The following is a 24,895-nucleotide window of genomic DNA, read 5'->3' on the forward strand; positions in this document are numbered from 1 at the left end:
CTGTCCAGAAATACGCAGGCTATCCAGTGTTTTCTATTTCTGTCGATCAGCTGGCACCAGCTTCTCCAGCTTGTACACCTGACATCAGGGCCAGGCGAGTACGAGTTTTAAGGCCATGAGAATGGCGGGATTCTGCAGCAATGTGACTGCAGAGAGAATGGCTATGGAGAACCAGCTTGAGGTCCTCACTACATCCTGTCTGCCACAAAGATCTGCAGAGCATCAGGATTGACGCTAATAGTCTCTCCGCTTGCATCTTCCCTGACACTCGTGCAGAGCATGTGGAGTGTATTCACAACAGACACTACATGCAGCTCCCAGGTCTAAGAGACCCTGACCACACACAGTGCAGGGCTGTGGTAAACTCACCTTGGAAAATTAGGGTCCAGGTACTTGAAAGCATTCATGTGCCTGACTAGAAGAAGAATCAACACTTCAGTTAAAAAAAAAAAAAGCGAATAATGTGACATGAATATGTAATATGGTGCGGAGGAACTGGAGACACTGTTAGCCTATCAGTCAGCATTTAAATCTAGAAGTTGTCCAGAAAGAAAGAAATGCCTTATCTGGGGAATCTAAGTCAATTCTTCTGGCTTCTAGCCAAGACTCTCTTTCAACTGAGCTCCTTGGCTCTATGCTGCTGGCTGCAACCCAGAGATTTCTAAACTTAATCCTCAGCTAGATGCCTCATTTCCTCTGTCACTAATATAGAAACCTTCTGTAGTTCTTCAAGGGGCAATAACAGCAGTTTCAAATGCTGTCTTTCCATAAGAGAAGACTCCTCCTGTGCCTAGGGTACATGGGCACCTATAATCCAAAACCACTTTTGATTCTAGCCTGGGAGAAACGTGCTTTTTAAATGCCTGAGCTTAAATCTAGAGCAAAGAATGTGTTGTTTGCAGGAGGTGTATGAAGACAAGCTGAGGTTCATGTGAACCCCTTCAGAAATATCAGGAGCCAACAACAGTGGCACTCTAAAGCAAAGCTATTCTTTATGCTTTAGACCAAAAGCATTTGTCTTAGCAGACTGTAGACTATCTCCTGCAAACACTGTAAGGGGTGGGGATGTTAATCAGTCTGACTTGTTCTGTTTTTTCTTTTTTTCCCTTCATCTTACACCAGAAGGATAAAATTAACCTTTTCCTGTATTTGCAGGTAGACCCCTTCCAAGAAGATCTGAACTAAGATACTCTGAAAAAAGCTATTGGCCACTAAGCTTCACATGTAAGGGCCCATAAAAGAATGAAAAAGATACCTCCTTCTTTCATGGGGACTGGGTCCTCAAGACCATGTATAGGAGTAGCATGGGATGAGTACACTTTAGCTTATGAGCTGGTACGTAGCCAAAATGACCTTTTTGAGTCATTTGTGCGAACGACTGTCTCCAGCAGTGCCTTTCTGGAAAGCTCTCTCCCCAGTGAGGATACTCTATTCAGCAGACTGATACGTTACAGATGAACAAGCACTCCGTCAAACAGCTTGTGCTGAACTGTGAACTCAAATTGGAAAGTGACCAATGAAAAGAGCCGAGAGAAATGTTCTTCCCCTGGTTTTAGGCTAAATGATGTTTCTCTGTAAACTGCACCAAATGAGGAATTGATAGCGAGACACTAATGAATTCACAACGAGGGATCTGCACACACAATTCCAAGCATAACAACCAAGGTCTTCTCCTAAGCAGGGTGAGAAGGTGACTTTGAATATTTCCAGACCACAGGTTTATATTTATGAGATGGTTAGCATGGGTCAGCAGCACACAGGCTGTGATAACAACAGGAACGATAGGGGAAGTTACTTCTATTTTGAAGGAGAAATTCTGGATGAACTTGTCCTTATTTCCAGTGTTGCTTACCACACACTAATCAGTGTGCACAGCAGGGACAGATGCATGTTGCTCATCAGCTCAATAAAACTTTTCCATTCTACTAACTTTTCATAAGCACGTCATATAGGCAGAGACACTATTTTTGCAACTGATTTGTAGCTGCAACAGCACTAAAGAAAATACACGCTCTCAGTGAAAAGACAAGGGAAAGAATGCAGCATTTGATATACTAGCTGGAGTAGTTCTCCAGCTTTGCTGTCCTGACTGCAAGATACAACCAGAAGTGTTTATATGACTGGGCTTGAGAGCAAATTTTCAGTGTTCAACAGCTCTTAGAAAGTTGCTATATGCTGCCAGCTGCAGAGAACTATGGGAGGGAATTGAAAAAAATGCAGAGGAGCTGGATTTTATTCTGAAGGGTGCCAATCTCTCCCTCCAAAATTTATTCTTGGGCTTGATTAGTTACTGTAATTTCCCTATGAACTCTGCATCTGCAAAGAACTCAGTCGTACTTGTTTGGAGTCTGATAATGATTTGTTAGTATTTTGAAAGGCATGTTTTATATAAAAATCAAAAAGATGCAGAAAATCTTGGTAATACTGGCTGTGGTAAATGTAACCCTTGTCAGTTCTATCATACTAAGGATTCAGTGTCACCCAGTAGGACAGAGGTATTATGTAAGTAAGACTGGGAGTGAACTGAGATGTGCCCTCATAGATACATGGCTCTAGGATGCTACTGGTGATTTGCTTTAAATGCAAGCATGTGTTTGCTGGCACACACATTGTGACAGGTCCTGCCTGGAACAAAATTGCCTGGCTGAAGCTTAGAAGCTTGCGAGTGAAAAGCAAGAGGGAGAGTCCTGCCCAGGGAGCCACTGGAGTCAGCGTGCACACGCTGGCCTGGAGCCGGGGGCACCCGGGTTCTCTGGCAACGTGTTGGCTTGAGTGGAAACAGCAAAGGTGGAACAGTCACAGTACGTATGTGCACTACGTTCAAGCGCTCCTCAGAGAATACAGCCCTTGTTTATTATTGTTGTTATAATGGTTTGTCATTTAGATGGGTCTGTATAAAATTTATACCTGCTTAATATCATTTTTATTGTACAGTTAATCACAAGGAAGAATAAAAAGGGAGAGAGCCTGAATGCCTCTATTTCATTTGCTTAATGGAGCACTCACTGTAGGGGAAAGAGTTTGCTAATACTCTGTTTTAGTAGTATGTGTTATACTTGAGAATTTCTGATGTTATCACACCCAACACTGAGTCCCCAGGAGCAGATCAGACTTGCTGCATCTTCCATTAACATTTTGGTAATAAGAATTTGTACTGAGCTGTGAGACACAGTGAACACTGGTAATAGCTTTTGGTCCCAAAGCTTAGGAGGCTACTTCAGATAACCCTGTAATACAGAAAGAGGATGACGACTCTGGCAACAATTTGGAAAGACCTTTGAGCGATGTTTGGTTCTGATGGGTGATTTAGAAAGAGTAAAGAGGGGCAAAATTGGATGTCTCTTCTCAGCTTTAGCATAAAGTGAGAGGGGAGGAAAAACCCCTTTGATGTCTGGGATCTTTGTCCCTTCTAAGCAGCTTTACTTTCATCTTTATATTTTATCTCTTTTCTTTAATTAGATTGTCTGAAGTCTTCAAAACTTACACAGTTCTCCTGCTGCTCTCCCTGGGATTTGAGGGGGCTTATTGAGAAACAGATTTAAAAAAAAAAAAATCTACCTTTTGATGAAACAGAGTTTTTCTAGTGAGACCACAGACACCTCACAGCCTATGAACAGGACAAGAACTGGGCACCCCAGCAGCTAGCACCTGCCAGCAAAGGATGGTCGTTTGCCAGGTACAAACATATGTTCTGCAGCATATGACTTATCTTAACCTCCAGGGCCTAGGACCTTTCTGAAACTGGTAACTGAGGAAGGCACTAAAATTGAGTAGAACTTGAACTGAAAGAAAGGGTACACTTGGAAAACCTTAATGTGCTACAAAACTATGTCATTGCAGTGTTCTTAATATTGATATTTCACTCATTGCAAACACCAGCATTTTGGGGGAGGGATAAGATCCATATTTTAGTAAGCTCAAACCAGCTCTCAGAGTTCCGAATGATCCTGACTGCAATGAAAAGGATACAATGCGAAGCAAAAGCTGAAGGAAGGTTACCCAAGGATACCATGAATCCTGCTGCTCTTAGTGGGATCATTTAGCACGAACCTGCATTATACTAGTCCACAAAATCCTGCCAGTCTTTCAAAGGGTATTCTGGGCACTTCTTCCCATCCTCCTTCCTTTGCAGGAGGGTAAGGATCTTGGAGGCAACCTCTGAAGTTATTTGCAATATTCATTAGCATCACATGAAGATGCACTTCACATTTTATCCTAACTCTTAAGAAGCTTCTCCCTGAAGAGTCATCTGACTCTTCAGAATTTGTGCACATGAGCTGACAATGGGAATTCTCCCTTGCTATTTCTTTTTTCCTTAATCAGTATGGTGCCCTGCAATAAAACAGATGGTCCCTAGGAAACAAACAATTAGCCAAGAAAGAAAAAGAATCCATCTTGAATCCAGCAGGAAAAAATCCAACCAAACATAAGCCAGAGAAAACTTGGAAGAACTGGCTGCTTTTGTTTCAAATTGATTTACTGCTGAATACTATTGGTGAAATGTTTCACCTATTTCCAAGAAATTCGCCCAAGGTTCCTGCTTTTATTACCCACCATCCAAATCACAGTTGGAAAGAGCGTGGGAGGTATTGCTAGGAAGCCTCTTAGCATCACAGCCAGCTTTCACAGTGTGGGAAGAACATAATTGCTAGCACACATATTCCAGTAGACATCCAACAGCCCTCCTCTGCCTGAGCTCACCCTTTGGACTCAGCCCAAGGGTCTGCTGGGGTCACACTGACCGCACCGGGGGATGAGCGCACTGAGCTACATCATGAGCTTAGCTTGTTCACTGCTCTGTCTCCCACCGTGACAAGTACCAGAAGGCAGCACTCAAACTTTTAAGCAGTGGTTTTGATGGGGGTGGAAGAGGGGAATGCAAATTACCAAGGGTTTGTGACTCAAGCTGGGAGCAAAATCATTCACGAACCTGTGAAATATTTTGTCACTGAATCTACTGATTTGCTGTTGTCGTTCAGAGAAATTTGTGGAGGTACAGGCAGAACTAGTCCTCCTGAAGATACCTAACTGCATCATCCTTAGAGCAAAGACTGCATTAGATGTGTCGTGTACTCATCTTGCAATTGCTCGCAGAGAACTCCTGCTAGTAATTGTACTTCCTGATACGAAGCTTGCAGCGCTGATTAATCTCTGTTGGCTAACTCTACACAACCTCTTGGAGTTTCAGTCTTGAAAACATTTAAATAAAACAGGCTGTTACACTCCATTCCTCAGCTCTTCCTCTGCAGAGCCGAAATGATAGTGCCTTTCCTCTCTCCCTGTCTCTGTGTAGACCCCCACCCCGACACGTCCGAAAGAGGTTCTACACGCAATCCACTGCATCTGCCTGCAACGTCTCACACCACGCGAGTCAGATCTCAGATGAGCAAGTGCATCAGTTTTGACGGGAACAGAGACATGCCCTGTAATGCTCTCTTCCCAGATAGTAAACATTTGGCAGAAGAAGCTGGGTCATTTTTATTTGTCTTCAGAGCATCCAACACCATGCAAAGAAGCACTAAAAACAAGAAGGAATCAGCAAGGCTTTCTTGGGAAGATGGAATTAACCATGACTGAGATTTTAGTCTTCTACCAGTGATAAAAACTGCAATAATTTTTTCTTCATTTCAGTGAGGTGCTCTGCACAAGTGTCAACAGAAATAAAATATAGATATAAATCATGGAAACAATATGTTTGAGCAGATGCACATACATGGAAGGAAGGAAGGAAAAGTTTGGGGTAAAAAGCAAAGAAGGCATCATCTAATGCACTTGTCTTTCTAACAGCTAGGATGAAAATGATATCAATACCTATAGCCTGGGGCAGAGGGAAAGGGCAAGGAGGTTCATCTCAATATTAGCCAAGTACCCAGAGTTCTCTGAAGTATAGTCTTAGCATCAGAATTACAAGGAGGAGATTATGCTGGAATTGTTGCTGTTTCCCTTTGAGTAAAACTATGTTTTAGTTTTTTATTAGAGGCCTGAACTTGACAGTATAAAAGACCCCATCTGGTTCCTATGAAAAAAGCTACATGGCATGAAGGAACAACCAACAAGTTACATGGTTGTCTAAAAGTTTCCCTAAGGCACTGGTCACTATTTAATGTACAAGTACTGCGTATTTCTTCAGAGTGCAAACCACTCTGGAAGAAAAATACAGTAATAATTTGCACTTTATTCATTCTCATCCTCTGCTTTTTATGAGACACCTCTTTAATGAGAATTCTGTGATAACGAGATTTCACTTGGGGAAAATTGATTTTGCTATTAAAAAGTTACTCTAAAGTAACTAGGATCTGAAACAGTAATAGGTGTGAAAGACCAAAGCAGAAAATAAAATGTATCTGAATATAATCATATTATGGCTTTCTATTAGACCTTAAATTATGTGTTGAATATAGTAGCTTTAAAGGATGTACTTCCCAATCCCCGACCCAAAAAGGACCATTGTCTTGGAACATAATGTTAAATGAACTACCTTAACGACTTGGAACTTCTGTACTCACAGGCTGGCCCCTAAGACCTAGGGCACAACAACTCCCCAGCATTAATTTAAAATGAACGCTAATAAAATCCTGGAGGATGCAGATCACGTCTAGGAAGAGCCGCGGGCGCCCGAGGGCAGGCGGGGCTGTGCCGCTGCCGTGAACCTTGCAAGCCCCATCAGAAGACGAGGTGCAGGACGAGCCTGCTGGCAGCCCCGCCAGCCGCGTGGTGCTCGCGGCTCAGGGTGCACGTGCTGCCCCCGTCCCTGCCAAGAGGGAGGGAAGAGCAGGCAGGCTCCCGCAAGCCCAGGCGGGAGCCACAAACTGATTCCGCTTTTTCACGGACCTAGCGGCAGTGCCTCCCCTTCCTTGCTCTGGGGACAGTTTCGTGGTCAGTTCATAGGACTAACCCCAGATGTACTGGGGGAGAGGTAAAGGCCACAAGAGCAATGCTGTTCTGGATTTTTTTTTTTTAAGATTCACAAACTATTTTTTTTGCCTTAGCCCATTAACTCCCTAGCTGCCCAGTAAACCTGGAAGACAACATCACTTACTGAAATTAACAGGAAAAATACGTTGTTAGCAAACAAGAGTACTTTACACTTACTTTTTCTTTTGCACGTAGATTGCACATAAGTCAGGGGATTAAACTGTGTACTTCTCAGGGGCTTCTCACCAAGTGCTTTAAGGAAGTGGTTCCTTAGTGCCCCCACCTGTGTGCACTAAGAAGGCAGCAGGCATCCCTTCCTCAAGGGAAGTTAAATGCTGTACTCAGGTGTTTTGGGTTTTTTCCTGCTGTTCAGATTCCGCACACAAAGCGGGGGAAACACAGGATTGGGGCTGGCCTTGAAAAGCTACTACCTACTGCCTGCCTCCGGGGTGCAGGTCCTGATCTCTCCACTGAACGCGTTCTGGCTCCTGTTGCAGAACAGTCTCTGAATTCCTTTCCCCGAAACCAAAAGGCAAAATGTCCTGTGGGGATTAGCAGCTGCTAATGGGCATTCAGTCCTTGGCCCAGACTACGGTCAGAAACACCCTCAGAGGTTGCCATGTGGATTTGGGGTCTTCAGGACCACTTACTTCAGGCCATAGGTCCTCTGCTATTGGGCTGCCAGAGGATCTTCTCTAGTTTGTGCTCTCCTGAACAGGCTTCTTTAATGTTTCTCAGGCTGCCAAGGATGAGCTAAGGGTGGCTCCCAGGGCTCCTACGCAGAGAGCAGCACCCATTCCCTGGTCAGGCAGCTTCCCCTCTGGGGCACGGCCGGGTGAACCATCCCACCTGCGCGCCCCGAGCACGGCCGGCAGGACACAAACGGTCTCTTCAGAGACCGTGGTTGGAATGATGCGTATTTCGACTCCTCCTGACTCATCCTGGTCAGTCTGAGTCATTCTGATGTTTACCCCTGCACCCCCCCCCACAAATGCATACCTTCATTCTGGAAATCTATGCTTTAAATTGGAAATAAACGTATGTCTTTTAACTAGACAGCTCTGTGGAGTATCCCTTGTAAAGATTCCAATAGACTTGTAAGCCCGGAGTTTATTGGTATAGATGACCACATAACTGAAGTATTATCTTAGCAGAAACTGCTTCAGGAACGTAGATGGATTTCTGCACACTGAAATTGTACGATCAATCATGGGATTCAGCTGCAGAAAGCAAAGCCTTGTTGATATATTTCTGCCTTTAGAAAAACATTTTAAACAGTTGCTTTCTATCTTGGCTGTCATGAGTCTGGAAATCGTGATGCAAATACTTTCCTCACGCAGTGAGGGCCTGTCTCGTTCCAACGAGGGCACCATTTTCCGTGGTGGGCTGGGCTCCCTCTGCAAATGTGCACATCCACCCAAAATATATTTTCTGCTAGAAAGAGTTACTCAGCCCCCTGCTGCCTGTGGGTAGGAGACTTGGGCCCAGAAACTAGTCCCCCCAAAATTAAGAGCCTAAGTTTAACTTCTGTCATCATGCTTCTTCACCTCAGTGCCAGTGGTAGATGCCGGCACTGTGGAGCACTTTGTCATGGCTTCTGTCCCAGCTTTGGGAACAGTGAGATGAGAGAGGTGGTTACTGATTTCCACCTGCGAGGAGCACGGGACTCTAACAGAGAGCCTAGGTGGGGCTGATTTCCCCCAATTCTTTTCATTCTCAGTGCAAGAGATGTACCACTACTGAAGCCTTTACGAGGTAGGGGTTTTATAGATGCTCAGCTGCTGCCACAGTCTTTATGAAGAAGAGCTTTTATAGATCATGGAACGAACATTTTTGACTGAAGCTCTTCAGCCTCTAATGGCTGAGTATCAAGGACAAAGATTTAGCCTGTACTAACCAACCCTCCCTCACGGGACTCAAGCATGCCTGCGTCTTCTTGCGCAGGTTTGGTTTGGTCCCTCCACTCTTACAGGGCTCCCTCTATGCTATCCTCCCACTTCTTACACATGTCAACCTAATCAGCCCTGGCAGGATGGAATCCAACATGAAATCGTACTTTGAATTAGCAAAATATGAAAGGTGTTAGGATTTAATATTTGAAAAATACTCCACTTCCTCAGACCAGAATTTTGACACGAGGATTAGAAAGCTCTGGGCCAGGGGAGAGATGGTGGAATTTGGTGATCCAGCATCTACTTGACTGGAGATCATGAAAAATGTGGTTAAAAAGCTTCCTTTTTTCGACATACTCAGAGTAGCCAGAATAGGGGCAATGTAAATGTAAAGAGAATACTGTGCCTTCTAGCACTGATATCCCACAAGAACATAACAGCTTATCATTTTCAATGGCTGGCACTAGATTTTAATAGGCCTAGAGCACATAAAAATTCCTGCAGTGATGAGGCAGACATATTTAAATCAGTCAAACAGAACACTTTCCCATCCCTCCTCCCGAACCTATAGGAGTACATTTACGGTCTAATATATAATTGACAAGGCTGACTCTTATAAAAGTGCTCTGGCATAAGTGGTTATAGATATGTATTGTCTGCTCTTCATAATCCATTAACTCGTTAAAATAATTGTTTTAATTTGATTGTTAAAGTGATTAATAGGGCAAGCGTTAAAGGAAATTAATACTCCAAATTGAAGCATAACCGCAGCCGAAAAATAACTCCACTGATTTGGCATGGTAACAGGTACAGGCTTGTGGTTAATGAGCCTTGGGAAATTAAATATAGAATAGTGTGGGGAAGAGAGGAAGAAGACAACCATTGTGTGAAGCATGCCTGGGATGGCTGTGCGACCTGAACCTGGAGCCCTCTGTCCAGCTCAAACCTTTGCCCAAGTACAGCCAGACGATGGACTCTGCTGCCTGTGCCCAGAGGCCAAGTTAGCTGGGGAGGAGACACTGAGACTGATTTTATCTCCTCTGATGTGGGGGAACAAGAAGTCAGGAACTACTCAGAGAAGTTGGATGTATTGAAATTCCCAGGGCTGGGTGGGTTTCACCAAAGGTACCGAGAAAGCTGGCCAGGGTGAATGTGAGGATGAAGGGAGAGAGGTAGATACGATTAAGTAAAGCTTCGGACGCGGTTGCCTGCAATGTTCTCCCATAGAAGCTAAGGAAGGATGGGCTGCACGAACGGGCTGTCGGGTGAGTCAAAGTGGGCTGGACTGCCAGACTCAACAGGTAATGATCCCAACGGTCCAGTTCCTCAGAATTAATATTAGGGCCCACGGAGTTCAACATCTTCATCAGCAACCATCACGACACAGAGTGTATCTGCAGCAAATCAGCGGATGGCTCCAACCTAGGGAAGCGGCTGACATGATGAATGCCAGAGCTTCAAGCCAAAGCTACTATCCCCGCAGTGTCACTCTGGAACTAAAAACTGAAAGTTGCAACAGGCTGTTTATAAAACCTCTCAGATTTACTAATTACAGGTGATTTCCACCTCTTAGGTATCACCTTTCTTTTGCACAGGGTCTTCTAATGCTTTTAAATGTTACATCCAGTGCAAAAGGCAGTATTGCTCTAAGAAAGATATGATCCCCCATGCACCTGTTAATAAATTGCATTTCATTCCTAACTGTCATTTCTGATTTTCAGGACACTTTTAAATAGGAAAGGAAAGAAAGTAAAATAAAGAGTCAACCTGAAAAGCAATTCTTTCCCAGTAAAGCAGGCACATCTTTTAATTCAAGATCTAACATGCTCTCCTGGTAAATTCTGCTCCTTTTCAAAGGCTAACAATAGCAGTGCCTTTGTACTCAGAATGCTATTTGATCCATGTAAAATGATGAAATATTAAATGTATACTCTTTTAAAAATCCGCCCCAGATAACTGGTTGTCAGTCAGTTTCTTCAGCAAATCCATGACAGCAACAGAGATCAGTTCCTTGCAGAAATTATTCTTCCATATATATTATATTTTGGAAGGATGCCACAACCTTTTGCATGGAGCCATACAGTGTGTATTGTAATATCAAACCATATATAGTAACACTGACGAATGTCAAGCAGCCATTTATTACTGAGATAATGGAAATCAGAGCTGGTTTCTCCCTGTGTGTCAAATCCTCATTTACTGCTCTCTCTCCTCCACTATCATGACACTCACACCTCCTTTTCAGTCTCAGCAATCACTCATATTAAGGCTTATCACGTGCTATCTTCATTTGGAAATAGGTTTATATTCAAGTTTAGAAATTAAGGGAAATGTTCAGCCATTGATGTAATATGTCTTCGAAAAGTCTTTTTAAACAGAGAAAGAAAAACTGTACTACGAAGGGCGCTTAGCAGTGGAAGAAGCTCGATTCCTGAGCTCAGATGAGTAGATGAGAATCACCTCTTCACAAAACAGCTTCTCTTCAGCAGACACCGGGCAGCGCGGTGCAACGCGCGCAGGCTGCCCGTCGCAGGGGAGGCGGCCGCGGCGCGGGGCGGAGAGGGAGCTGGCGTCTCCCTGCTCCTCTTCGTCTCGGCGAGACGGCCGGGGGCCCCGTTAGCCGCGGCGCGGTTGGGGGGCACCCCGCTGCCCCGGGAAGGGCCCGAGCGCAGCAGGAGCCCTCCTGGGCGCGCTCCCACGCGGCATCATTAGCACTGATGCACGGAGAATGAAACGGCCGGAGTCCGCCTGCCCTCTGAAACTCACGGGGAAAAGGTGGGATTTTATTAATTTGATTCTGGGTGAAATCTGCCGTTTCCTTTTTGCCTCTTTCAGGCTCTGAGAGAGAGCACTTTTCCCCTTGGCAATATTGTGAATTTGCATTGAAAAGCCACTTCACATTTTTCACAGCAGAGCCAACTTTTATATAGCAGTAGTGGATTTGCACTCATGTGAACTCCGCCATTTGTGTCTGCGGGGAGAAAATTCAGAGCTGGAATGAAAACCATTTCACTCTTTCTATCTTCAGTGAGGTTTTTTTCTCGCTCACCTGTTCTACTCCTCTGGCACCGCTTCCCCCGTTCATCGCTCGTGCAATTTGCAGATTGTCACTCTGTTCATTCCAGCGTTTGTAGATCAGATGGTGAGAAGAGGAAAGCTTAATACCTGCTCTCGCTTAATTTTCAGGAGATATGGAAATGAACAGACAAATGCTTGTGATTGAAGGACCATTGAATATTACCATAAGCAGTAAATTTTTAGGAAAGTAGGTATGAATACTGATCATACTGCAGCTGCAAGAGGTAAAGTTTCAGAAATAGAAATGAGAGGCTCACTCTGGAGTTTTATGCAGTTTACTTTCAATTCCATTTACAGTTATTTCTTGTTTTTATATCATGTTTTATTGAAATCCATTTTTTACTTTAATGTTTTTTGACTTGAGGATAGATTTTTTGCCTTCAGCGCATGAATGAAGTGCCAAACTGTAAAGTGCCCGTTAAAATTATCAATGCAAATACTGCAGAGAGGGTTTTATGAGTCTCTTGGCATTTTTTTCCCGAACGTATTTCTAGGTTAAGAGTATTTATTTTTCTTAGTTCAAACAGAAACTCATGCCTCATAATTTGATTAGTATATCAAAAGGTAGTTACTGCTTTTTGCACCTGTCTCAGTGCCATTCTGTTGTTTACTTGCTCCTTGGATCTTCTCTCATTAGCATATTTTCTGGGAGTTTTGTGCTGGATTAATCAGCCTTAGAGATGAAAATGTTCCACTTGACCCCCAGATAAGAGGAATGCAGGCACAAGCAGTGCAGATTTCTCCCAGGCATACAGACCACGACACCTTCCCAGCGTATCTGCTGTGAGGGCAGGTTTTGCCTTCAGCACAGGAAGTTTCAATGACTCTGGCTGCTGAGCCTGCCAGCGGTGGGCACGTTTAGCTGCACGGGGGGCGAAGAATAGAAAGAAAAACGAGGATCTCTGGCTGAGGCTCTCCAAAGCCGCTGAGCAGACCCCACAAGGTAACAGCGAGACCCACCACTGGAAACCTTCAGCTCTGCCAAAGTTTGAGCAGAAGTGTGCATTTCAAGCACCCCAAAGAAGCCTGCAGATAATTTGGAAAGAGTTCCCTGCATTTGATTCAAGACACTTGCACGCAGGAGGTGACTCCTCTGCTATGCAGGGACTGTAATGAATGGCAGAAAGGGCTGTATAATAGGATTAAGAACTGTAACAGTAAACTGAAAGCTACACCTATAATTTGCTACCAGAAGAAAGCTGGAGAGATTTCTTGAAAGGAATTGAAATAGTTTTTTAAGATCAATGGACCATTTACTTTGGAATACAACTTTGCATGTTCTAGATATAATTCCCTGTGGTTTATGCGTTTCATTACTACCCTGTTTCCAAACAGCTGTAATAGAGCACAGAAAGTACACATCTCTTGTAAGCCATCTTGCTATCTAAGGTTTAAGAGGGCATAACAATAGGGGCACCGAAGGAAATATTGTATTAATTGAGTATTTTGAGAGATTGCTCTACACGGATAAGTCCTAATAGGATGGACCACAGTTTTGCAGCCATTTCCTAGTCAGGCGGAAGATATTACACAGCTCATAGCCTACAAACACTCATGAACCCTAAAGCAATTGCAGATTTTATAACTCAGTTTGGACAAACCCCTCTGATTAAGTATATCGGCTTCTAGAGGGGAAAAACTGAGAATAAGAAGAAAGAAGCAGACTGTGGGCAAGAATGAAAGATGGTAAAAAGACAGAAAACAAATGTTTCTACTATTTATTCATTTAAAGTCCTAATCAGACATCACAATCCCCTTGCTATAAGCTAAATGCAAACATGCAGCAGGCAGAACAGACAGCACACAAATGAGCTGTAGGATTATAGTGTTTACAGGCCTTTGCTCCAGTTAATCAAAACAGTACCTTGAGGGAACATGCACTGGAAGAGAGGGAACAGGACGGAGCAGTCAGGAAAGGGGAACAGAAAAACATCTTGAACTCTTCACTGGCTAAGTACTTTCATGAGGGCCTTACAGAAAAACCTGATACAGTGCAGGAAGGTACTGCCTGTTTAACAACGCGTGCAAGTAAAATACAGATGTTCTTACCTGAAATTCAAAGTGAAGGCAAGAAGCGCAGTTTGTTGCTTCTTTTCTTCTTCCCCTTTGGACTTTCAATCCAGCTTCGTATTACCATAACTGTGTACTCTGGGCAGGCAGAACTGGTTCCAGCAGACTCTCAGGGTGGTCAGTAAATGGACTTTAGCTCCTGTGAAACATTTAGATGAAAATTAACATTAAAAAAAAATCTGTCTTTTCTTCCTTTTGCAAATAGTTTTGGCCTTCTCAGTGCAAACATCCTAAGCTCAAATTAGAACAAAATGGATTTTGATGAACAAAAACAAATAGGTTTGTATATTGTGGGGACAAAGGTTCTCTCCCACTCAGGTGCAGCGACATTTGTGGGCCAAACTCTTGTGTTCCAGCCATCTCGTTCCTTGTTTTTCATTCCTGTCCACGATAGGTTGTTTCTCTCGATGTATTTCCAGACTCTCTTGGGCACCCTGGGGGTTACTGGGGATGACTGCAGGCTTCTTCCAGTGTATGCTGGAAGATGCCATGTAGTGACATAGCTGTCAAATACAATCTGCATTTTATTTGTCCTCTCTGAACTTAAAGGGTTGCTTCTGGGGCCAAAGAGAAGGGCAGTAAAATACTCTCTGCAGAACAAACTCAGCTTACCCGTTTCAGACAAGCTTTCTGAATGCCTGCCCTTGGTGAGGAATGGTGTAAAAGGCTGGAGGCTCTGCTGGCTGAATGTGTTTTTGTTAAAGTTTTACACAGCAAGAACCGCATTTTTCAAATGCTATTTTATTCCATACAAAGTGGTGGCAGCTCCGAGAGGTAGTGACAAGCAAAATCTGCTAAATGACAGCAGACAGACACTGGGTAGACAGGAGGAATGAGTTAGCTGCAGTCTGTAGCTGCTTGATCTCCTGCCTCCTAGGCCGTTGCCTTTGCAGCGCGAGCACTCGGCAGCCTGCTCTGTTCGGAGCAGGCTCCCTGCTCTAGCGGCTCGATTCGGTCTGCCCTCGGCACCTGCGCTTCGAGCAGAGCCTCCTCCACACCGGCCCTCCCGGTGCAGTCAGGCTGTTCACAGGACAAGATGCAAAGAAATTGCGTTACCCTGATAGTCCTAATCCAACGGAAAGAAAAACAACTATTAAGTGGCCTGAGAGTGGCAGCTGTGGCGCGTGAACATCAAAGGCAACAAAGCCTCTTCTCCTCGGCTCCAGCTCGCCGCGGGAGAGGCTGCAGGCGCTGGCCCGGGGATGCAGCGCGCGACACTCGCTGAGCCCCCGAGCCTGCCTGCGTGGGCGAGCGCCTGCTAACGAGCCAGCTCTCCGGGGACTGCGCTCTTCCTAGGTGCTGGCTATGCACACGTTTGCTTTGCACGTGGCTATGTACGCGTTTGCTTTGCACAGAGCCTGAAGAAGCAGTTTTTTCCTTCTGAACGCAAAGGAAGAGGAGAGAAGAACATTGACCTCAGGAAGGATCAGGAGGTGAAACACCCTGGTTCTGATGATAAGCAGCAGAAGCCAAGCAGGGACACGGTTTCAGTTCAGCTTCAGAAACCGAGGCAAACACTCTCTGCAAGTGTCCCTTCTCTGGGAAGCAAAATGTTCCAGGAGAGAAGTAATAAATTACAACTTTGACTAACAGATAATTACCCTTGATTATAAGGAAGGGCGCCCAGTGAGCTCTTGAAAGCTAGGGCCTGAAAAACGGACTCCTTAGCTCTGTTCCCAGTTCCAGCAGGGCAGTATGGTTTAATCTTGATTATGCTGCTGAGCCTCCATGCAGCCCCCGAGGGAGGCCCTGAAAGGTCTCATTCTGTCCTACCCATCTGTAAAACAGAGATAAACGAGGGGTGCTTTGAGCCTTCATTAATATTTGCAGCATACTTTGAAGTGCATGGTGCACTGTATGGCTGCCTGTTTAACATTACAGCCGAGCCCTGCGCAGACCCAGACGCTAGCAGCAGTCCGTTCGCTGTACAGCCCACTGCTCGTTGCAGCCCAGCTCTCCATCTGCTGTTTGTGGGCTTTTCACCCTGCTGTAAAGCCTGTCAACAGCAGAAGCCTGATGCTGGGGCTGAGCGTCTCCCTTAAACATTCATTTTGCACCTTTACCCAGCAACCAGAGTTCATTCTACAGAAAGGTGTTTAATCAGTTATGGTGCCAGTGTCTGTTGTTGCTCTTGAATGCTCGGACAGAGAATGGGAATTAAATTTGCAGAAGTGAGTATTGCAGCCTCGGCACCAAAGAGTCTTTGGTGACAGGAATAAGCCCAAATAGCAAAGAAAACAAAGATAAATCCACGGAGCCAGCTGCTGGGGCTGCAGTCATTTGCACCTGGCTGCTACACCCCTAAGCAATATCTCTTGCATAGAGCTGACGGCCGCCAGATGGGTAAAGGGCCAAAGCACTGAGGAATCGGGAGATGCTGGCGTGCTGCAGACAATAACAATAAAACCTGTGTTCCCAGGTGGGTGATGAGAAAGAGAGGGGAGTGAATAAAGCCTATTAGTGGGACTGCAAATGCTAATGGTAGCTGGGGCTGAGATTTTCATGCAGACTGAAGTATCTATGAACTATATGCCAGGACCATTTACAGGCTCAAAATGGAAATGTTTTTTGCAAAGTCACTGAGTGAGTCAGGCCCGGTCCTGAAGGGCTTTAGGACCTGAAAGTGGGAGGAGGAGGGCATACAGCAGCTCTAAAGTGATGCTGGAACAAGGATTCAGTTGTCCTGAGTGTTGGGCAGCCCTCTGGCCCCCTGATAACAGTCCTGCCAGACACCTCTGCTCCTTGGCTTGTGGAAGATGAAGCTTGATTCTGGCCAGATGTCCCACATAGGATTTAAACAGCATTGTTTTTTCCTGTTTTTTTCATAACTTATATGATTCTCAGGCCTTTTTCTGGGCCTGTGAACTGGAGTGAGTTTTATCATTTTGCTGACTATATCAGAATGGTAACTGTGATGGGGGAAAGCATAATTTACAGGTGACTACTCACTGAGAATAGCCAAATTAATCAGTGAATTATATATTTGCCTTATTGCCCTAGCGGAAATGAAATTCAAACAGAGATTTAGAGCAAGAATAATTTTTCTACTTTTTTAAGCCAGAATGAGGTTTCAGAAATATTGTTTCTTTGATAGAAGATCTCTTAGGCACTTCTTAAGAAGACACATGCCAAGTTTCTTCTGCTCATCAGAACAGATCAACTCTTACAGAAACCATTGGTAACTATTAGAGCTAAAACCTCCACATGGCTACAAGAGGGCAAGTACGAAAGGAGGCTCAGCAGAATGTTACCTCCATCTCTGTCTTTATCTCAGACACCCTGGGTTGCTGTGGATGGGCTGTCCGATGCCTGTCTACTTCAGCTATCAATAATATCAGTAAAGCTTTTGGTCCTACTTGACTCAGAAAAAGAAAAGTAGCCTGAACTTAGGAGTGGTGGCTGTACGTTCCCTTACTGATGAATATGCAGTTCTCAAGAGATTCTCAAGTGTTTTTAAAAGCAACACAAAAGGAACAGAGCTGAAGTTAAACAAAGCAATTATTTCCAAACTTGAGCTCCCACAATAGAGACAAATTGTAATCACACCCTTTGAAACCTGCAATTACAAGCAGTTCCCACTAACCCTTTGCCCTCGTCCTTTGTGACAGATGGAAAATGAGCTACAAAGCTCTAGCCATTACTTCTCTTTTGTTTCTTGATACTCAGCAGAACTTCACTGAAGTTGCCAAGAGCATAAATTTTTATTTATTTATTTATCCAAGTGTTTGGAGACCCTATAAAAATCTATGTAAAAATTTCCCTGACTGGGATGATTCAGCACTTCCATGGGTAAAGCAAGTTTTTCTGAAAAAAGAAACAGGGAGAAGTTAATTGCACTGCCCTTTTCACAAGGCCATTTCTGGAAACTGATTCTCATCCTAGTGTCCCTGCTTTGTTTCAAAAGATGCATAAAAGATTGGGTGGGCTCAGAGAAACCATCCAGCCTGAATCACTGCATGGAAACAGTCTTCTTCCTCTGGGCTTAACACAGTGCAAATACCAACAGGAAAGGGAAGAGGTGGTTTAGCCACAACGTTTAAGTACCTCTTATAGTGTTCAAATCAGGGATGGATGTCTTTCCAAGAGAGATCAAGGCTCTGCTTCAGTAAGAAGCTGCTCAGCTAAATTTAGGGACTGAGAGGTGGAATTAAATGGCAGGTATTATTCTGACGTTCAGACTGCGTGACTGTAATAGTCCCACCGAGCTTTTAAAATCCCTGAGCCTCCAAATCTTTGTCCACACCTCCTCAAGGTAAGCTTTATGAATAGGATTGGACTGATCCAGCGTTTGGACAGCACTTACAGGCCTGTCAAGGGCTTATGCATAAAGCCCTTGAAAGTGTTTATCACTTACTGGGAGGAAGAGCAGGGCAGAGGTTTTGCTGGGCAGAGCTTCAGCCTATGCACCTCTTCCTCATCACCCCCAGCCCGTTTCCCTCTGAACTTCAACTGTGGCCTAAGCAGCACCTGTGTTCACACCACAGAGAAGGGTCTTGGCCTTTGGTTATGTAGGATCATCCTGCTTAGGAGATACCTAGCTGTATCAAAGTTCATGGACCAAGACAAAATGGTAGTTTCCCTGGTGCAGAGGAAGAAAAGGCCTTAATAAAGTGAGTGATACATGGATCAAGCACTTGTATGGGTGGTAGCACTGCAGAAGAAAGCACATTAGCAGAATGATGTGGCATATGCCCACTTTTAATACAAGAACAGGGACTATAGTCCCCCAGCAATGACACCCTCCGAGCTTTGGTTTTCCAGCAGTGAAGCAGAAATGGAGCAGCAGAAGAAAAAGGGCTTAGGTTATCACTTTTGTGTTTGGGCTCTTCATTCACAGATTGCTTTGGGAAAGGCTGGGTAAAGAACGGAAGCCCCTTCGCTTGTGCAACAACCATACATTTTTCCTCAATATTTGCCTTAAAAATGGATGGCAGAGCCTGTATTGGCTCTCATCCTAAACCTCTGGAGAGCTGTTGTTTGCTTCTGGTTAGGGAATGCAGCATTTGCACACAGACAACCTTAATTCTCCACGCCTTGGGGATGGGGACTGGGACAAGACATATATCTGAACAGCACCAAGAAATCTCACCTTTGAGCTCTGACTTTAGCATTTGTATTCAGCCAGACCTGCCAAATTCAAGGTCTGCACAAATTGCTATCAATAGGTTTGCTCAAAGGAAGAGCAAAGAGTTTGTTTCATTCAGCTTTTACTAGCGGTCTGCAGTGGACAACAGGGCCGGGTTGCGGGACAGAAGCTGCACGAAACCATGAAGCCAAAGCCTCCAAGCAGCTGCGCGGTGGCTCAGAGCAGCACTCGACGATCAACACTCTTCAGAGCAGAGTTACTGCAGCACTGGGATTTGGTAACGGCTGCCAACGACGATGTCAATAAAGGCAGTGGAAATCTTAGAGTATGCGGTGAGCCCCTGCTAGACTTGAAACTCCTGTGTCTAAATAAATAGTGCTGATGTATTCGGCTCACGTTTCCTTTCCCAAGCTTAGACTAGAGAGCAAAGAAATGCCAAGCAGAGAATTGCATCAGGATGCCTTGCATAGCTGCACTCAGCTCCCCTCCGCTCCCCCTCCCCTGCTGTTTCCGCTGCCAGGTGCGTTTGGGCGGGATGCTCTCCTGCCAGCTCTCCCGGCAGCTCGCACAACGCACCGACTCCGCTGGTTAGCCAGGCAGAAGCACGGGGACGTGCTGGACACGAGCTGCCTACCTGAACATCCTGCGGTTGAAAGAGTACCGAACAATTGCAATAGGTTTGTTAATCTTTTGATTATTTCTGCAGTAGATATGCTACATGGTGCATCTCAGCCTTTCCCTTTCGGCAAGCGTGTGGTTGGCACGCAGCCCACGGCAGCCAGCAAGCGAGCGGGATGGGAGACTCGGTAAACAGGCTCCGAGCCCTCCCCCTATCGCTGCACTTTAAACAATACTCCAGACTGGCTTTGTTTCCACGTGCTGGTGGCCTGCCGCAAGTCTCACCGTTACCTTGGCCCACATTACAGAGCAAACCTTACAGAGAGATGTGAAACCTTGAGGAATCACAGAGTGCACTCGAAACGCAGCGAGGGAGAAACTACCTTTGCAAAACTCCGATTTCCTGGAAGGCTGCAGCAGCTAAAGCCTGGAGAGCCGGCTGCTCACGGGGAGCAGCCACTCGGGAAGTCCCACGCGCATCCCTGCGGCATGCACAGGCACCCTGTGAAAGCAGTTTGTTTATGTTAGCGCAGGAAACCCTTGTGGGAGGTGAATCATCTAAGTTCTCAAGGCTGGTGGTGAACAAAGAGCTTATTAACACTGAGGATTTTCTGTGAACGACTGACAACAATAATGAAAACCTTTCCAAAGAGTTTATTAAAAGTCTCAGCTTTCTATGCAGCAGCAAAAGGCAAAGTAAATGCAGGAGCTGCAGCCCTGCTAGCGAGCCCTCCTAACACTGTTTGAATCAACAGATTTATGTGTGTGTCCAAAAATGGAAACTCCTTCCACCTATCTTAAGAGAAAAACCTTGCTCTTAGGAAAGGAGAAACGTCATCTTCTTTCAAGTGTCATCCAGAGAGATAATATTCCAGATAATAATCCAATCCTGTTTTAAATTACCCATCACACTGAATGCTCCTGGTAGGGCTTTTTCTGAAGCTAGCATTTAACTTGACGTTTGGATTTGGCCGTAACTGTCTTTTGCTGCAGGTACGAGCACTGTGTCAGACTCGTTGCAGCTCGCTGTGTATCGGTGCTAACGACGGCAGTAAATCACGCGCAGTCGCGCAGTGACCGATCCGAGGGAGGGCTGCGGAGCCGGGCGGCACCGGCCCGGCCCCAGGCTGCTCCTGCTGGGAACGACCTGCGTTACCTTGCACAGAAGTGCAGCTGAGGCTCTGCGCTGGCAGCTGCCGTATGCCTTGCACGGCCTCGCCGGCCAGAGCGCATCCCCACGCTGCTCCCCGTACGCAGGCCCCGGCTTGCGGTGCAGTCCTGCTGCAGCCCCTGTCCGGGATTTCCTCCGGCCTCGGACTGTGTAACTTCTAGGAAAAAATAGTTGAACTGGAACAGCAGAAAGGTTGGAGGATGGCTCAGCTGGCTCCTGAATTCTCTTAATCAGCTCCCACAACCAGTAGCTATAGCATCTGCTGCAACACACCTGAGTATAGGCAGTAAAGGAGAAATTACGGAGAACGCACATGGGACAGTCCATAACTCAGACACTAAGTGCAAAGGGTGATCTCTCCATTCAGTTTAGACAGTGACTTTGAAACTAGAGACCGCTCTCGCCTCGCATGGATAACCATGCCAGGGCTGCCCTCCAGCCCAGCCTCCCCGGGAGCCGGTCGCAGCACCCAGCCGAGTCCTGCTGGGAGAACCGTGCGCTGGGGGGAAGCTTGTGAGCAAGCAACATGGGCTAAGCACAACCCAATCCTGTTTCGCTTTGATGTTTTAAAGCCAGTGTGTCTGATGAAAGGTGATTGCTTCTTGCAAACCCCAGAGGAAGGAGAGAAGGAAAAATGATCTCTCCCCCCTGCTTCAAGAAGCAACGTTACATCAGTAATTACATCATGTAGCTTTCAAGCATAACTTGGTTAAAACCTTATCTTCTCTGTAACTACTGCAACAGACTGCGTTGTGGAGAGATTTGATTAAGAGGTAATTTCAGTCCACTTAGTAAGAAGAAACGTGGATTTGGGGTGCAGACAAGGAGGTTTCAAACCACCTGTGCTCTGCTACAAAAATTAGATTTGTCGAAGGACGACAGCACTCCTGTCTCTTTCTGACGGCGTTTTCAGTAAATTGCGCTGTGCTCCCACCTCCTCCCTCGGCTCCCCAGCCTGCTTGGTGCTACTTTGACAGTTGACCGCTTGGCATCCGGCATAGCTTCTGCTGCGGCTGTTTTCAGTGTTCGAGGCGAGGCTGGAGGATGGGACGCTGCAGCAGCCTCCAGCAGCAGATGGGACGGCAACCATGGATGAAGGAGAACTTTTATCTTGTGCATGGTGCTGAACGATTCAGCGCAGAAGCAGGATGTCTGCCAGGGGCTGCTGAGCAGGAAAAGCAAGGCACTCTCCTCTTAGTCATTACATTTCTCGTGTCCCTTACTCAAGGTAGCAGGCTGAGCTAGTGGAAGAATAACCCTTAAAACTTTCCTAAAAACTCTAAGTTTGTGCCCTGGATCTTTAACTTTACAGGCAGGACATGCTCTGAACTTTGAGCCCAGGTGTTATGACTTCGTCTCATTAAAATATAAATGTCTGTGTTTTGTGCTGGTTGGTTAAATCAGCTGAAAGAAGTTGCTGTTTTGTTAGGGATCAACCACCTTCTAAAGCAGTTGTTCTGCTTCCCTGCAGCTGCTCTCTTCTTCAAAAGAAAAAACAAACACAACCCTCCTCCATAGTCCCACTGTTGCTCTAGGCCAGCAGTTACATTTTTTAGGAAATAATCTGCCTGAAGAATCAGCCAAACAAACCAGTCTTGTCACTAGCTGAGAAAAATAGGACTCTTCCTAGGTTCGCCCTCCTCCAGCAATTAACTACCAATCCAGAACTGCAAGTGATAAATTTCTGCAGAATTACTGTTTAAGAAAAGCATAACATGGTGCAAAAATGATCCATTGGAAGAAATATAAACTGCAGAAGATACTGTAAAATAGTCTCTGTGTGTAGCTAGCTTTAGAATAAATGTAATTAAGAGAAATGGGGGACACTGAAATTTACTTCATTTTTTTCAAGGGTTGGAAACAAAACCAAAAAAATTGCTTAGACTGACCCAGGCTCAATGGAAAATGCTGTTCTCAACTCAAGCAAGCCTCTCCTCCCGTAGCAAATTCTCAGTTTTGGATAACTGTGTGCAGTTGTGTTTGGCCAGTCACCCGCATCCTCGCCACTTCCCACCACGAGCTAGCGGGAAGCGAGGGCTCCCCCGGGCACGTCTGACGGCTCCCGCCGCCCCAGGGATGCGGCGTCAGGTCCAGCTGGCACCTCCAGAGCCGCTGCCGTCGTCACAAGCTTTACTGCCACTGTAGAGAAACGGTTTGTTATCTGGCATAAAAACAACACTTGCCCTACATTTCTTAGATTAAATTGCCCTATAATCCAAAGGCCAGCTCGTTTCCAGCTACCATTAAAGACGACAGTTTTAGCATTTCCCTGACAGTTTTGTGACATCCCATGTAATACTAGCCAAGGCAATTTGTTAATCTGCCAACACTACCGTTAAATATCCCCTTGTGTGTGTTGACAACAAGTTAAGGAGAAGTCAAGACCCAGAGACTGTTTTCCTACTGAAACTATGAAATTTTGCATATAGTTCATTTACCCATGTAACGGAAACTTAATGGCATATGAAAAGCATGGAATAAAATTTGTGGTAAATTCTAAAAGTTTGCAAAGATATGCTCATACCCACTCAAAGCCCAGCTTGGCTCCAAAACAGTTGCACAAAGAGCAGTTTTCAACTTCAAAGTTGTGCAAGGTCTGCTTTTAATTGCCGAGAGTCAGAACAGGCACTCACAGTGCAAAGACCCCTTTTTTCCTCCATTCACCCAGGCAGCCCCTCCGCCCCAAGACCTCACTTCCTGGTAAAAGCTCCCTGGCACCTCATAGGTGTGGGGGAAATGCCCAGCTGTGTTGTTTGGAATCTTCTGATGTTTTCATAAGTGCAAACAGGTATTTATGAGATGGTGAGAAGTGGTAAATAATGCAACGGGGAGTGGCTGTTTTCTAACACAAAAGCGATTTCCAAGCTGTCAGGCACTCTCCTTCCCTTGCAATTCCTGTAAACTTTCTGGCTGGCTTGAGATTAGGACTGGTTTTACTGGCAATCTCTCTTGTATTTAAACATCGAGTTGTTCTTGTTTTGTAAACTGCACAGACAAGTCGAGGCATCAGAGTACAACAAAGCCTGTGCAGTTTGTCTGAGACTAGATAGGAGCCTGGGTGTCATTCCAGAGCCTAATGAACCGCCACTGTCTGCCTGCAGCTGGAGGAAGAAGCTGGCATTGGGGGTTTAAATAATCAGACCTCTTGGTCCAAGAAAACTCCAAATCTGGAGAGAAATATCTACATCTTACTAACAGGTTGGCTGGCAAACTCAGTCTGTCCTTCTTGCACTGGCTGCTGCTGAAGATTTTTTTATATTGTTTTACAGCAACAGTAAATCAGTGAAGTACATTAAAAAAATCCCTGAAAGACTTTTGTGGTTTGCCTTTCTTTGTTACTTATTGGCCTATACTTACTAATGTGGTGAATTGTTCTTCTCAAATATACTTTCTTCTTGTTGTTTTCTCTAGATTGTACCGCTCAAAACTTTGGCTATCTGCTATCCAGGAAATGTCCTCTGAAATGCATGGGCACGACAAATCCTTGGTGTATTTACAGATCAAGGATGGCACATCAGTCACTCTTCCAGGATGACTGATTATCGTGTTTGCAACCTTTTGCAGAGGAACGAGAGATTTTTCTGCTGATGGAGGCTTATCCAGGCAAAGTTTTTGAATCTGGCCTGAGGTTCAGCCAAGGCATCTCATTCAGGAGAAAGTAGGCACATAGAATTAATTTAGTAGCAAAGGCTCTGGTTTCAAACCCTGTTTTTGGCTCAGGAGAGACTGACCATAAAGAGATAACCCCCTTGGAGCCTGAATGCTGGCACTCTGTAGTTGCCCTGCCCAGGCAGAAGATGGACATAAGCATATCCAATTGCTGCCTTAAACCTAAGCAGAATGAGAAATGTTGCAAAGAGGAGATTTATTTCTACATATATTTTAATTTCCTCTTCCCAGCTCCCCCACAGTTCCAGGGTCTCCTGCTGGTTTTACATGTACCCTAGCAATTCAATAAATATCATTCGAAATGAGCAACAGGGCTGAATGACTGGTAATGATTATACAGCTAGACATAGTTTCAGAGTACATAAAAGAAGATCCTCAAAAGGAAACGTAACCAAG

At 45.2% G+C, this 24,895-nt stretch overlaps 1 long non-coding RNA gene across 3 annotated transcripts in view; it reads right to left on the minus strand.

Moving 5' to 3' along the window:
- Nucleotides 1-15,660: 15,660 nt before the first annotated feature.
- Nucleotides 15,661-24,895, minus strand: part of LOC134150540 (uncharacterized) — a 113,787-nt gene continuing 104,552 nt past the window's right edge. For all 3 annotated transcript variants that reach the window (XR_009960670.1, XR_009960669.1, XR_009960668.1), the window contains 2 exons: nucleotides 20,043-22,969; nucleotides 15,661-15,732 (listed from right to left, as the gene is read on the minus strand). This is a non-coding gene — a long non-coding RNA (uncharacterized LOC134150540). The remainder of the gene's footprint in view (nucleotides 15,733-20,042; nucleotides 22,970-24,895) is intronic.

Source organism: Rhea pennata, chromosome 24, assembly GCF_028389875.1.
Source record: "Rhea pennata isolate bPtePen1 chromosome 24, bPtePen1.pri, whole genome shotgun sequence".
Lineage (NCBI taxonomy): Eukaryota > Metazoa > Chordata > Aves > Rheiformes > Rheidae > Rhea > Rhea pennata.